At 39.9% G+C, this 15442-nt stretch overlaps 3 long non-coding RNA genes across 3 annotated transcripts; 2 read left to right on the plus strand and 1 right to left on the minus strand.

Annotated features, from left to right (window-relative positions):
* The first annotated feature begins 2583 nt into the window (after positions 1-2583).
* On the plus strand, positions 2584-4042 carry LOC134177905 (uncharacterized). The gene is made up of 4 exons (XR_009969572.1): positions 2584-2673; positions 2749-2822; positions 3653-3711; positions 3909-4042. It is a non-coding gene; the product is annotated as an uncharacterized LOC134177905 (long non-coding RNA).
* A 2068-nt stretch (positions 4043-6110) lies between these two features.
* LOC134179097 (uncharacterized) lies at positions 6111-6982 on the minus strand. Its single transcript, XR_009969781.1, has 4 exons — positions 6422-6982; positions 6291-6356; positions 6186-6215; positions 6111-6128 (listed from the first exon to the last, which is right to left on the minus strand). It is a non-coding gene; the product is annotated as an uncharacterized LOC134179097 (long non-coding RNA).
* Positions 6983-14170: 7188 nt separating this feature from the next.
* Positions 14171-14590, plus strand: LOC134177990 (uncharacterized). Its single transcript, XR_009969577.1, has 3 exons — positions 14171-14269; positions 14385-14477; positions 14537-14590. It is a non-coding gene; the product is annotated as an uncharacterized LOC134177990 (long non-coding RNA).
* Positions 14591-15442: the final 852 nt, after the last annotated feature.

Genomic DNA, 15442 nt, shown 5'->3' on the forward strand with positions numbered 1-15442 from the left:
GACAATAATAGATGGCAAATACCAACGAACAAAAATTTCCTCCAAAATTTAATGATTTGACTAGTTTCAGTATGACTAGTGGGACTAATATTTGGCGATTTTGAATTCAAATCTTGTACCACAATTAGATATCGATAATGTTTCTGTGCTCCTTGTAACTCTCCAACTATGTATTCCAGACACGTATCCAATTCCTTTTCTAGAACAGTTAGTGTCAGAAAATCAACAATCACCACATTCTACATCTAAGGGGAGGTATCAATCTGCTCTATAATTCCTTCTGACAACATTCTACTGATCTCCTCAGATGCTTTTCTCGCAAATACAAAGGTATAGGACGCATCGTCTGTCTCACTGGAGTCACATGTTGTCGCAGCATAGACCGGTGTGAAAATTTTCTACTATGTCCAGTCTCTGAAACATGTTCCTCCATTTTGTCTCTTCTTGCCATCTCCCATTAGTAACTTCTTTTCATTTGTCATAGGATCTACAATTTGAAATCCCAGTCTACCGAATAATTTCACACCCATTACGTTTGCTCCCTTAGTCGTAACATAGAATGAGAAAGGAGAGGATTGTCTACCAGCAAAGTTTACTAATAATGTCTCTTGTCCTAAGACAGGAATAATTTATCCTTCATATGCTAATAAGGCAATTGATGGCCCTAATGATAATTTCTTAAAATTTTGTTAAAAAATCTGTTGATAAATCACTGACACCTTGGCACCCAAATCTACAATAAACTGGATTCCAATACACTCTATGTGACAACTGCAGGTTTGAAATTCCTCTTGACTGCTGTTAATACTATTGACCACTTCACTGTTTTGCTTAGATAGCTAACTTGCCACATTGTCCACACTGTTTGCCTTTTGCAGAACATCTTCTACTGCCTGTAGATTGGTCATAAAATCCACAGTTACCACACACAGATTTGTCTCTGCTTAACCAAGTGGTGCTAAGAGACTGTACTTGCTTTTGCCTGCCCCTCCGTCTGATTGACACCTCTTGGATGGAATTCCCAAGAGAACTTCCTGACAAACTTTGCAGGTATACCTGTGCTGAATATTCTAATGATTCGCCCACGGTCCTAGCCATCTGTTGTGCTTTCGCCAAAGCATTTTCTACTTGGCAGGCCAACTCAATAACTGTCGCAAATGACAGCCCACCCAATTCCAACAACAATTTTTCTCTAACCTTGGGAATGTTCGGTGTTTCAATTAGTTGTTCTCTTACGATTTCGTTCTCCATAGTCCCAAACTTACACTTTCTTGCTAATTGTCTCAAACATGCCTCATATTCTCTAGCCGATTCCCAATATTGTTGTTGCCTTTGTCGTAATCTGAACTGAGCTACTGCTATGTTCGTGTGAGACCCAAAATGGTCACCCAAAGACTTTACGGCTGCCTCATACGTGTCTGATGTCACATCCAGTGAAGTGAAAACTTGCTGCCCTTCAGTTGTACCAATACTGACCTTTCCCTGGAATCCGGAAGAGCTGAAAGACACGTTGCAGCCAATTACGTTGTAAAACTTGCAATCCAGTCTTCCCATCTAACATGTTTCAAAAAGTAAACGGCGGGACCAAACCTGTTTCGGCGCATGCCATAGATCTCGTCGGTTCCCCTCTTGCTTCCTCCATCCTCGTCGTCAAAATATAATGTTTGTAGAGATAGCCACGCGTGTAACAAACCCAACTCTGTTAGTAATTATAAAATCAAAAACAGGACAACTCAATACAGGTCCTAGAATCACTGACCGATAACGCACGCTACCGCTGTAACTATCTGTAAAGCCACACAACAAGGTGATCGTCTTAAATAGTAGAGAAACCGATTGAGAATGTAATCGACACGCTAGGTACAGCTACTAACAACGCTCCATAGCTTTCTACAGCACCGTTGGCTTGGTTGACATTTCTGTTTAGTTTAATTATTTCAACAGCGGTATATATATATATATATATATATATATATAATGAGGCACGTAAATTGATTGCTATACAACAATAAAAGCATTCGGTACCGGACGCAGATCCAGGCGTGGTGCACTTGGTGCACGTGCAACCCCCAACCTAATGGACATGTGCAATCCCCACCCCAGTCGGCGTGTGCAACTCAGGGGGCGTGCCTTAAATTTTTTATAAAAATTCTATAAACAAGATTCTAGAGAATATACATATATATATATATATATATATATATATATATATATACAGACGTACATAAGACTTTCCAAGGACTGCAGCATTTCAGGATAACGTGTCGGAGCACAATGACCGATGACTCAACCCGAGAGAAAAAGTCGCTCGGACTCAACCCGGATCCGAGGCGGAAATCTAGGGCATGAACAGGAATTGGGCAGGATTTGAAGTGAATATTCGGGCCTCGAGATCTTTCCTGCTTCAACCCGAAACTAACGTAGGAATGTCACTCAGGAATGACGCATTCCGAGTTTGGTCCTGCTGTACTCCGAGGTTAAACGCGCTCGAGCAAATTTTTTTGGGGTTCCACTTCACACACACATCCCGGATATATAGCCCGTATAAGTTTAACTTGCACGTGCACAGTAGACCATTCTCACGTGCACAAATGGCTAGTAGTTCGAAATGTGAGGTGTTATGCTGACAAATCGTGGGAATTGCGCTTTCTCTGCGATCAGTTGCCACACTGAGTAAGCAACAGTAGCTAGTGAAAGGAGAGCCCCAATATGGGGAATGTTTGTTGCTACAAACCGTTTTCTTTGCAGAAATCGACTTTCTCGAGAAACAATTGACTCTAGAAAAGCTTTTCGTGATGCAACTATCATACAATACGGCAGAGGTTTGTACATTTTGCTAGTTAATTGATATTAGTTAACTACCTAACTATTAATTTATTAGAATACAGTATTTAGTAACATTAAAGCACAATTTATGTATTTATGGTAGTATTTTTTAACCTTGAATGTGATTTAATAAATAGTAATTTATAATTTATAAGTGTATGTATATATATATATATATATATATATATATATATATATATATATATATATATATATAATATATATATATATGTATAATATATAAATATATTATATATATATATATATTAGAGAGAGAAATAATATTATATTTATAACAAACTACTAACAAACAAAACCGGCAAATCCCAAGCAATTACATCAGCATCTAACATTAATCTACTTTGTATCATGCGAGCATTAAATTTCCACAAATTAACAGACAGTTGTTGCATTAAATTATATATATATGGATAATGTGTGTTAGATACCCACGTAGGTGGGTTTATATAAAGATATATGTATTTCTATATATATATATATATATATATATATATATATATATATATATATATATATATATATATATATATATATACTAGTAACTATGGCAGAAGAACCCGTTTTTAATTAATCATGTACTCTGCTGTTACTGCAATTAAATTTGTATGCATAAGAAATGTATGGCAAACAGGTAGGATCACAGGAAGCTGTTGATCTATGCCATGGACAGTCTGTTGCCACAGAACACAGTTTTTCATTAGCCTAAAATAGAGGCAATCCATGATCCATTTTAACATAAAACAGGAATAACTTGTTCTGAACACTCATTCTGAAAACTCTAACTACAATCTGTTCCTCTCTATAGATGAAGGAATATGAACAATCCAGGACATTTGTTGTTGTGAATTCAGATAATATGTAGTGGTGAGCTAATATTTAGTGGTGGAAGTTTTGACTGATGTCTACAGGCAATGTTATTAATTAAATTTATATAGTAAATGTCGATTGATTTTTGCAGTTAATACTTATTGATTTAATGCATTTCATATTTTCTTTGATTACTTAACACAGTCAATATTGTAAATAGAGTTAACGTAACTTCTTTATTCTGGTTGTTGCAGATTCTAGATGAGTAACCTGGATAACTTCCATTGTTGCACCTGCCAGAAGACGAATTACATGTGTGGTTTAGGCATAAGTCACCTATGTTTTGATTAATTAACATTTCTGGATCTCGATAAGGTACTTGCATGCAATGTCTCAGTTGTATGTACTGCACTTGTAAGTCAAAGAAGGTTTGAATTTTTAGTTCATCTTTTGAGATTCTCCACAGAGTTACACAGAAAGTGCCTTTTCTTCAGGAAGCTGCCATGACCAGTTTTCTGAAGAAATGAGTGCAACTAATAGCCCGTTCACACTAGCGTTTGTAACTGTGCCAGCACGGTGCGCCACAGTTTTGTTCGGCTTCACTTCGCAGTGTGAACGCTGGCTGAAACGCACCGAACAAACCAAACTGCCACCAATGCCAATTAAAACATGGCAATTGCATCTTGCCTACGATCCATCACAAGAACTACCCGGATATGCACAGTTAGCTGAATACACGCCCACTTTCTTTGACTACGCAATCTCAGCGCGCTTTCAGCCTTTGGCAGTGTGAACGCAGGCCACCATGGTTAGCTGACGTGGTTCGGTTCGGTTTGGCTCGGTTAGGCTACGTAACCATGCTAGTGTGAACAGGCTATAAGTTTGTATAGCTGCATTGCATTTTGACTTGTAGTGCTTTTAGCTATTGTACTTTGTACATTTGATAGATTATTTGCTGGATCTTTTGCAAGACCAGCCATGCTGAAAGAGATTTCTGAATAAATTTGCATACATGATGGTGTACCTATTTATATCTATAATGCTCACTTGAACAATCTGCCATTCATTGTGTCCCTGGCTGTTAGATTGGGAGTTGCTCTCAGATAGGGCTCCATATATGAGGGCTAGCTGTTACAGTAATTCTGGTTTCAAAACTTGATAAATGCCAAAGGGCGGTGTTTCTTTACTATGATGAGATGGAGCAGTTGATGATGCGTATTCACAGTATCTTATACCATGCTCAAATTGACCACAAATAGAACTACGTATATACAAGCACAAAACATTATCATGTTACTTTTTTTTTGAGTCTTTCTTCAACATCTAGAGTGTACACTGTCATATCCAACTGGTAATGACTATAACTGGTTATGATTGAGTTATGCGTATACAGCATTGTAAACTGGTAAACAAACGTCATAAATCTGGTAAGAAATGTCACAGCAGTCGCTAGATTTTGTTAGAGAGTACTTTGACATGTCATTCCCCGATCCACCTTCCAATATTCTTCACACATCCCTATACACACAATGCAAAATATTAAGCATCTCATTCTTCAGGTAAATTTTTGAATCTCTTTCTACTCATTGTAGTGTTCTGTTTAAGTGACTAGATGATTTTAGTCAGCATTTCATGTCCCATTTAATTATGAGATTGTACATTACATGAACTAGTTACTTGTAATCACATGTACCACACATCCTTGCTAAGTACCTATAGCTAAAGCATGCTTCTTTTAAAGTGTACCTACACTATCTTGTTTAGACAGTGCAGATATTAACCAATATGCATGAGAATTTGTTCCTGTCCAGAATACCACAAATTATATTAGCTCACCACTACTCATGTTAACGGAATTCACAACTACAAATGTCGATTAGTAATACTCTTCCACCTAGCTGTAGTAAAGTAATAAAAATACTTTGAGTTGAACAAGTTTGTTCCTTAATTTAATGTCCATACTCCTGTCTAAGTGGTGTCCTCCCACATGTTATTCAAGAAGACATGTGGTTCAACAAGGTCTGTCACATTCCTGACACTTTGAATCTTGAACTCTTGACTTGAGCAAGATACAGCAATTTCAACAAATTCTGTCAGACAAGCCAGCCTTTGCTGTGGCATTTGGTGACGTGACTACAGTAGCTACCAAATGTCTAGACTGGCATGTGACAGATGGTTACCTGATACACTGCTTGAAGGTATGGCATCGCTTCTCAATTGCTCATCACAAGATTGTCTTTGCCTTGTGCTATCCAAAGTTTGCTAATCCACGTTGAACACATCCATAGCATTAACTCTGAACAACAGAAAGAAGATTAGACTTATATTCCTGATTGTCAACGTATAAATTGATGCCATAACTGGATCTTCTGTTGCATCAAATATATTGATGAGTGGGAATCATTGGACAGTGGTTGCTTTAGATTTGAATTCAAAAGCTTCCTTCTATGGTGACCCATTGGGATACCCAGTTCCTACCAACTTGTTGGTAGAATTAATACAAACACTGGACAATGTAAGCACTGCCTTACGTGAAAGAGTGGATATTCATGATTTGATTCCTATGCATAGGCCGACATTTGAAAAGATAGAAAACACACATGATCAAGGCATTGCAAAAATTTTCCAATACAAACATGTTCTTCTCTTTGTGGGGTTATTGCCTTTGTTTTGTGACAGTTGCAGCATTTTCTCCAGAGAATCTGTGGGCACACATCTGTTCACCACAGCTGTCCTTCTATGTGACAAAGCAAAACTCAAACTTTACCTTCAACCAGGGCTCTCCCCTGGATTTCAGGAAGGCGTAGCGCTAGCCCCTCCCTAAGACCACGCCCATCCAATGACGTCACGACAAAGTCCCAATTGCAATACTAATCTATTATCATTATATTAGACTTGCTGCTGAAATCGTCTATACTAGTTGTTGTTTACAGGCTGTCAGCTATCAGTAACCCATTCGTTGGAAGAGTACGAATTTAGCATGGACGGCTGTTGAAGTCAAGATATTGCTGTGACTTGCAACCATGCATTGACAAACCTGTTAACTAGTCTACTAAGTAGCAGTGCACGCTTGCTAGATACACACTGTGACACAATTGAATGCATAAACACAATGACATACTATTTATTCGTAATCATTGCTTCAAATAGTGACTGAATATATACCCTAAGGTTGCTGCTACGTTAGAGAGTAATAAGCAAAACTGTGTTCAATCTTACAAGCTGTCCACTGTATAATGAAATTATGCAGACTCTGTTACAATATTGTAATGCATCTGTTCATCTTGGAAGCCCACTCCAGTCATGCAGCGTTAAAGTCAAAGTCTTCTAAACAGGGACCTTCACTAGAGATAAACAGCAGCTGCACTGTGATTTTGTTGCTCAGACGGGGTTTCTTAGAGGTGTCTTTATCCTATTCAGTTCAGAAAAGCCCTCTCACAGTCAGCAGTGGAAGCAGGGATTTGCTGGGCAATGGCTGCAAGGTTACAAATGTTTGGAAACACTAAGGAAAGGTTCTCTTTCTTCACAATTGTAGCCATCACATCTTGTTCTGTATGGCAAAGAATTTGCACTTTGAAGTGGCACAGCCGTTGGAACCTGACTGGAACTATTTTTGCAAAGTGGTCAATCAGCGGTTCTATTCAGTATTGGCTTTCTTCAAGCCGCCTACTTAGTAAGCAGGTTCTAAACATGCAAATTACATCATTAAGGTTACGTTTCCTTTACATGCACTTGCTATCCCGTATCTGGAGCATATCTAGACAATCTCAAATCAGTGATCTCTGAGAGTGAAGTAGAAATTCAAGCGTAGCGCAATGCTAACCTGGGGAGAACCCTGCTTCAACCAAGCCCTCATACTCACTACCTGACGAATACCTTAGCAGTATGGATGCTTTCTGATCAAATTAAACTTTCAAATATCCTAGATAAGTCCATATTAGCTGATGAAAACTTGCAGTCTCAGCAAATCCAAAGCCACCATCTAAAGCAACCTGAACGCCAGAAGCTTTGCTTAAGTCTGAGTAAAACTTTCAATATCAAAGTTTCAGGAGAAAATGTAACTCTTCAGCAGCTTCACCATGCAAAGCAACTACTGATTGGCCCTCCTGCTATATGCCTGACAAAGCAAACAAAGTTGGTAGAAAATTCACTCTCGCTAAGACCATTTCAGCTGGCAAGAGGAATCCTTTCTTTTCTAATGTAACCTGGTGCACTTCTAATGAGAGTCATTCACAGAGTACAAAAGCTGACAATGTCAGTGAAACCTCCATGCCTGTAGTAGAACAACAGTCAGTTTATGTGAAGAGATGCACTTTAAGCACAGACACACTTCAACAATTTCAAACTACCAGTGAAGCCAATCTAGAGCACCCACTTGATGCCAAACAAGAATGCAAATCTGATTCAGGCCTTCCTACCAGTATTATACCCTTGCTCCCTCAGCGGTTACAACTATTTTGTTGACTCATATTGTCAGCATGAATTGGAAAGTTTCCTAGGAGCTGAAACAAGCAACTTTACTCTAGAAGCATGAACAAGTGCCAATTGTGAAACTGCAGCTGTCCAGTGGATTACACATTTTGAAGACGTTTCAAATACCACCTATTGAATCACTACAGGTTTCAAAGCAAAAGAATGGCGGCTCCTGTTTGTCATTGTCATCATTACAGGAAACAGAAAACTCTGTCACAAATGTCCACAGAAAGGAAGTGCAAACTAAAGAAAACCACCATATATTGTTCCACACAAGACAAAAAGTCAATGTGTCCTAGCACTTTAATAGTTAGGGTATACCCACCTGAGGCATCTAGAATCTCAGACCACCCTGAATATCTTGCCTTAACAATCACATACCACCCAATCCACAGTGGCCATGCGCTCAGCTTTAGGCCAGTCAAAGAAGCTGAGAAAAAAAGCGAAAATTAGTCTCTTTGAGTCTGGCAGCTCTGCTGCCTCTGCAAAACATGAATACTTGACCCAGCTCCAACTGAAAAGTGATCCACGAGTAGTTGAGAGCACTCTTGCAGACAGAGCCATAACCCCAAATGTACGAGACATTCAACACCTCTTTAGAAAATGGCGATCAGACAACATTGGACTAGAAAATGGAGAGGCTGTGTTTGAGCGACTGCTCAAGGAAGTACAACGATACAACAAGGAACATGAAAAAGAGGGTGGGCGAGTATTTCTTCAACCTTATGAAGCAGCAGCTGCAATGAACATGGATGAACCTAAACCGAAAACCAGAAAGACTGATGCCATGCCCTTCCTATTAGCTCTAGTCACTCCTCTAATGGCCAGAGTCCATGAAATGGTCACACAAAGTGCAAAGCTAGTCTTTTGTGACTCAACAGCCAGTCTTGATAACTTAAACACAGCTGTGTTCATACTTAGCTGCGGCACATCAGTAGGAGCTCTACCACTTGCTGCAGTTATGACATCCAGTGAAGATGCTGTTACCTTGTCAGCAGGGTTTACAGCACTGTGCCACATACTGCCCAAGTGTGCATTTTTTGGAAGAGGCCCAAATCTTGGACCACTAGCATTATTGACAGATGACTGTGCAAGCAAACGGATTGCTCTAAAGAGTACATGGCCTCAAGCAGAATTACACCTATGTGTCTTTCATTTCTTACAAACTATATGAAGATGGCTTTGGAGCTCAAATTCTGGTATCTGTGGTACAGACAGAATTACCTGTATGGCACTAACAAAACAACTTGTTTATGCTCCAAGTGAGCAAGCATTGACTGAAATTAAACGTGAAGTAGACAAAAGCCCTTTTCAGACATTCAAAAAGAGACTAGGTGATTACTGGCAACAAAGGAAAGAATGGGCTGTGTGTTTCCGAAAGAACTTTCCCACACGAGGCAACTATACTAACCATTATTCAGGGGCTAGCATACGCATCATAAAAGACATCCTTTTCCAAAGGATTCTGGAATAAAGCTTGGAATGTGGTACAAATGTTCAATCTTCTCACACAGACTCGCGAACTGTATTACCGGCGACGTTTAATGTCTGTTGCCACAAACAGATTAGATCATTTTGTCTCTACAAGATTTACTGTGACAGGAGTAAAAGCGTACACCATTGCATCTGACGACATTGTCGCATCAGATAACCCAGACGTTTACACTGTTGTGAGGCAGTCAGATAAGAATACAATGTGGTAGTAGACTTACAACTGAGTGAGTGCACCTGTCCCATCGGAATGCAAAGTCAACCTAGCAAACACCAATTTGCAGCAGCAATGAAGTATCGCAAAAGCAGTGTCAATACTATCCCAACGTATTCACCTCAAGGACATCCGCTTTTTGCAGCAGAGGCATTAGCACTGCCAACCCATTTCCTTTTACAGTAGAGTCCACCAAAAAGCAGAAGAAGAACATCTAAAGTCTCTTTCCACCAGTATGAATTGGTCTGACAAAGATATCAAACGTTCCTTTGAAAAAATTGCTCCTTGTTCCTGTGAAACAACTGAAGTGGCAACTGCAGCTGACGACAACATTGATGTTAGCAATACATTTCAAAGAGATCAAGCGCAACCAATTAACAGAGGAAGCTATGAAAAGTCAAGGGACGTCATTGAAAGAGTACTACTGGTCACTAAAGATACCAAGGACGGACTGCATGAAAGTCATGTCACAGACAGCTTCATAGCTGCAGTAGAAAGGTTTGTTTCAATTATTGAAAACTACAAGGCAAAGGAATCCACTCACCTGGTACACAGCAGCGACTGCTTTCTGCTTTACACATGTTTGGTAAAGAGGCGGGAGTCAGAAAACAAAAGAAAAAGATACGAGTGCAACCTACTGCTGTAGCTAGACGACACTTCAAGTCCTTTCTACCCGTCCAGCATCAGCAGGACGTCCAAGTTTGTTCATGAAAGCCAAAACTACAACCAACATATTCAACAGAAACAGTATCCCCAAACGAATCCACCAGAAAGCAAGGAAAAACACAATCTGACAATAAGTTTGAAAACAAATACCCCTAATGCCATCTAAACTGTACAAGGATACAAGATTTTTGAGTTGAGGAAACTGTTTATGTTCATATTCCTTGATATAAAGAGAGAAACAGATTGTAATTACAGTGTTCAGAATGAGTGTTCAAAACAAGTCCTTCCAGTTTTATGTCCAGCAAACTGTGCACCCACTAGGGAAATAGGCATCTTCATTGTGTGTGTTTTAATTTTATTGTTAAAATGGATCATGGATTGATTCTATGTATTTTAGGCTAATGAAAAACTGTGTTCTGTGGCAACAGACTGTCCGGATCAACAACTTCCTGTAATCCTGCCTGTTTGCCATACATTTCTTATGCAAACAAATTAATTGCAGTAACAGCAGAGTACATGATTAATAAACAGGTTCTTCAGCAATAGTTACTAGTATATATAGTAGTGGACAAAAGTATTTGCCGGGTAGTTTTTGTTGTTGATATTTCATCATATTCTGGACTACAGAATGGAAATAAGTGCTGATATGAGCATAAATTGATAAGTTAGTTTGTTTTCAAAGGTTGTAATATTGTTTGCATTGAATATGCTTTGATAACTTGTAATGCAAACTCAATTAATCTGTTTTAACTAGGTTGTAACAATAATCTTAATTAAATTGCAACAACCAACTGATTTAGACTCAATTCTGTACCAATTAGTCTTGATTTTCCTATTGCATAACAAACATTGACCAAGAAGTCGCTTTACTAATATTTTGTGCTTCCACCCAAACACAAACATCCTGAAAACTTGCCTGGCAAATACTTTGTCCACTACTGTATATACACACTTATAAATTATAAATTACTAATCACATTTAAGGTTCAAAACTACCATAAATAAATAAATTGTGCTTTAATGTTACTAAATACTGTATTCTAATACATTAATAATTAGTTAATTAACTAATATCAATTAACTAGCAAAATGTACAAACCTCTGCCGTCTTGTATGATATTTGCATCACGAAAAGCTTTTTTGGAGTCAAATATTTCTCGAAAAAGTCGATTTCTGCAAAGAAAACGGTTTGTAGCAGCCAACATTCCCCGTATTGGGGCTCTCCTTTCACTAGCCACCGCTGTTTACTGAGTGTGGTAACTGCTCGCAGAGAAAGCGCAATTCCCACGATCTGTCAGCATAACAACACATTTCGAACTACTAAATCATGCATGATCCAGCATGCGTGCACGTGAGAATGGTCTACCGTGCACGTGCAACTTAAACTTATCCGGGCTATATATCCGGGATGTGTGTGTGAAGAGGACCCAAAAAAAATTTGCGCAACAACATATCTCTATATATAAAGGAGAGGTGTCTGTGTGTCTGTCTGTCTGTCTGTCTGTCTGTGTGTCCGTACGTACAAGCGTCTCTCGAAGACGGCGAGTCCGATCTCGGCCGAATTTTGCTCGCGCACGCCGAATTCATTCAGGTCGAAAGTCAGACCGCGGTCGTCTTCCTGACTTCTCCCACGACGACGCCGTTTCCCGCCGATCGCGCTCGCTTCCGCTCGCGCGCGAATATCTCCGGAACGGCACATCGTGTCTCCACCGAATTTAGACTGCCCGTTCCCGACGTCGGACGGTACGCGCCGAGCGTTTCGTCTATTGCCGGCGACGTCGGGAAAAGGAAGATATTCTTGCTGATATCCGGGTCTCGAAAAAATACGCACACAGTCGTTTGCCAGTCTGCGACCGTCGAAGAGCCGCCGTGTTTGATGCACCTGTTCCCCGAAACGCCAGCAACGTCTTCGAAGAGACGACGTTCAGCGGGACCGTCGAAATGACGACAGTCGGTACGCGTCGTGACTTCGTTAGATACGGAGCTGCCGTGTTTGATGCACCTCTTCCCCGAAACGCCAGCAACGTCTTCGAACAGACGACGTTCAGCGGGACTGTCGAAATGACGAGAGTCGGCATTCGTTATATACGGGGAACGGATTATCCGGGTAAGTATTGCACGTGACTTGCACGTTCCGGGATTCACGTCGAAATTATAGATGCCAGGTTCGATACACCTGTTCTCCGCAACGGGACTGTCGAAATGGCTTCAACGGGATCAATAATCCAATCAACGGGATTTTTTGAAACTGGACACGTGTCGAATAGATGCCAAGTTCGATACACCTGTTCCTCGCAACGACAGCAACGTCCAAGTCGAAATGGTTTCACCCAATCGTTAATCCAAAAATCAGCGGGCTCTAGAAACGGCAATTGTACGGGATATAACTATGAATGAGAATTCTGTCTGGCTGCTATTTAGACGGTAAAAGCACTTACACCACGGCTAATTAGTGACAGTAAACGATTCTCTATACAAACTGTACGTGACCTGGCTACACCCCCTCTGCCTCTCCAAGCATCAAACGCATTTTTAGATACTATCTGCTATAATCTCTACAAACAAAGGCGACCTGTTTTTCTGTCTGTCTGTCTGTCTGTCTGTCTGTCTGTCTGTCTGTCTGTCAATGGTATTATATTTTCATAAATCAGAACTATTACAGGCTAAATCAAATTAAGCAAAGCACGATACACTACATTACAATGACAACTAAAAAGCAAAAACTGAACACTCTGTCTGTATCCCGGATAACATGGATGGACATCACAAAGTGCATGGCCACCATAGAAGACGCCTAGGCTGACGCGAGGTAAAGATGTGTACAATCCATGATGACAATGTTGGTAAAGAGGAGTAGACAATATGGGTAGAGGAAGACATCACAACTGTCTGTCTGTCTGTCTGTCTGTCTGTCATTAATGCTATAATCTCTACCTATAAAGGCGACCTGTCTCCTCTCCACTTCCGTGTTGTATTGGCTCTATGACAAACGTGTGTGTCAACTGCGGCACTATGAAGTGCAAAGGAGAAGCACCTGGCATGTGTTGTCCCCCGGGCGAAGCCGGGTGTTGGAGCTTGTATCATATATACGGTCTGGTAAGCAAGGTTACAAAATGGGACAAGACTACAATACTATACTCGACGGGAAACCTTCTCGTGGGGCGACAGAGTGTTTTAGCGTTTCTCTTATAAGTTTCTTTTATCTGTATAGGATTTCTTTCATTTTTTGCTGTGCTGTTTTTAGGAAACAGTTCGGAAGTTGTAACGGCTGTTAGAGTCGAGTTCCTATAAGATAAAGAGAAGAGCAGAGTGACGAATACCAATACATGGAAGATAAAAACCTAGAAGAATATTTTGACGAGCCATTTGACTCTATTGAAGTGAGTCAAAGAGTACGTTCCTATTAGAACCTAGACAAGCACTTCTACCCCGCTAGAGTGGTAGACGTTGCTACCAGTAAGTTAGCTTAGTTAGGGCGACTGCTTTTCTATATTGTATAACGTCACTGAACAAATGAATGTGTGATGGCATGGATGGAGAAAGGTTGGAAGGTATGATGAATTAGTTAATCAAACATACAGTATCTATTCGTGTCTGTTCGCGTCTTACTCTGGTCGTCTGGATCTCAGCCTATGTTTCAACTTCCTGTCTCTGTCTATTGCTAGCCTGCGATTGTATATTATACAAGTGGTTTATCTAGAGAGAATAGCTGCAACTGAGGCAAAACACATCCAAAAGAGGGCAAAAAGGACACTTACGTTGGGATCTGAGGTAAGCAATAATGAATGTACTTTGGTCAGGTTTTTAGTTTGTTATTCGAGCTAGATCTACGTGATCCTGCTTAGGGTTTATTGATTAATTGATAATGGCATGTCCTTCTGCTTAGGAAGATGCCGCGGCTCTAACCTCAGTTGGACATAATAAATCAAAGAAAAAGGCCTTGTCATATTCCAGTAGGATGTTAGAAAACGAGATCTTGGTTAGTGTATAACTTTTGTTTAAGTGTTCATGGTGTGTGTGCATGAATATTTTCGATAGAATGTCCTAGACAATCCAACAAACAATGGGATGCAGAATGTACAGGTTGCTGAGGTGTGTTTTTGTCACATGCATCGATCATATAGCCTCGTCCCAGACTCACGTGAGCCTGGCAGTGTCTGGTTCCCATGTCATACGGGAACCGGACACTGCCAGGCTCACGTGAGTCTGGGGACGAGGCTATTGATCATATACGTAGATCATATATATGTATTTCTTTGGTCGATCTGTCTGGGTGCCTTTCTACGTACAGTGTAGTTGTATGTCATTATGTATCATTTCAGTGGCTGATTTCTGTGTCTATTAAATTAAATTTGCTTATTTACGGACATTAGACGACTTCTCACCTGAAATGTTGACTTCGGTAGTAATTTTAGTTTGACATTGTGAGCAGTTTGTCTGAGCATTTCTGTCTAGAATTTTTCAATTTGGATAAATTTGTTCAAACAAATTTGTCCTAAATCATGTAACAGTGGGGTGGCCTTTACTGAGAGAAGTGTGTTCAAGTTGGATTACATGACACATAATACCATTATTTCTGAATGTAATGAATTTCTATTATCAGATATGCCGACACTGAATATACACCAGACACTAGTTTCTCTGAACTAACCATTTAACCTCTGGGCCATTTCGATGAGGTACGAGTTTCTATGGCCGATGCAAACATGTCACCTGACAATTGTAGGCTGACATGTGATTGAGTTGCTTTGTGCTTTGTGCTTGCAACTCAAGGCAACTTTTATACCTACAGACTGTAATTATGTTTGTGACTAGTTTTTTGTGAATTATATATTTTGTTCTTTTCTTGTTCTGTCAGTTGTTCGTCTTTTCTTGAATCGTGGTTTCCTTCTTTTGTAACCTCAAGCCAGTCTTTCTCACTCATATCAGCACGAAGTAAGATAA

Source organism: Corticium candelabrum, chromosome 4 (assembly GCF_963422355.1).
Source record: "Corticium candelabrum chromosome 4, ooCorCand1.1, whole genome shotgun sequence".
Taxonomy (NCBI): Eukaryota; Metazoa; Porifera; class Homoscleromorpha; order Homosclerophorida; family Plakinidae; genus Corticium; species Corticium candelabrum.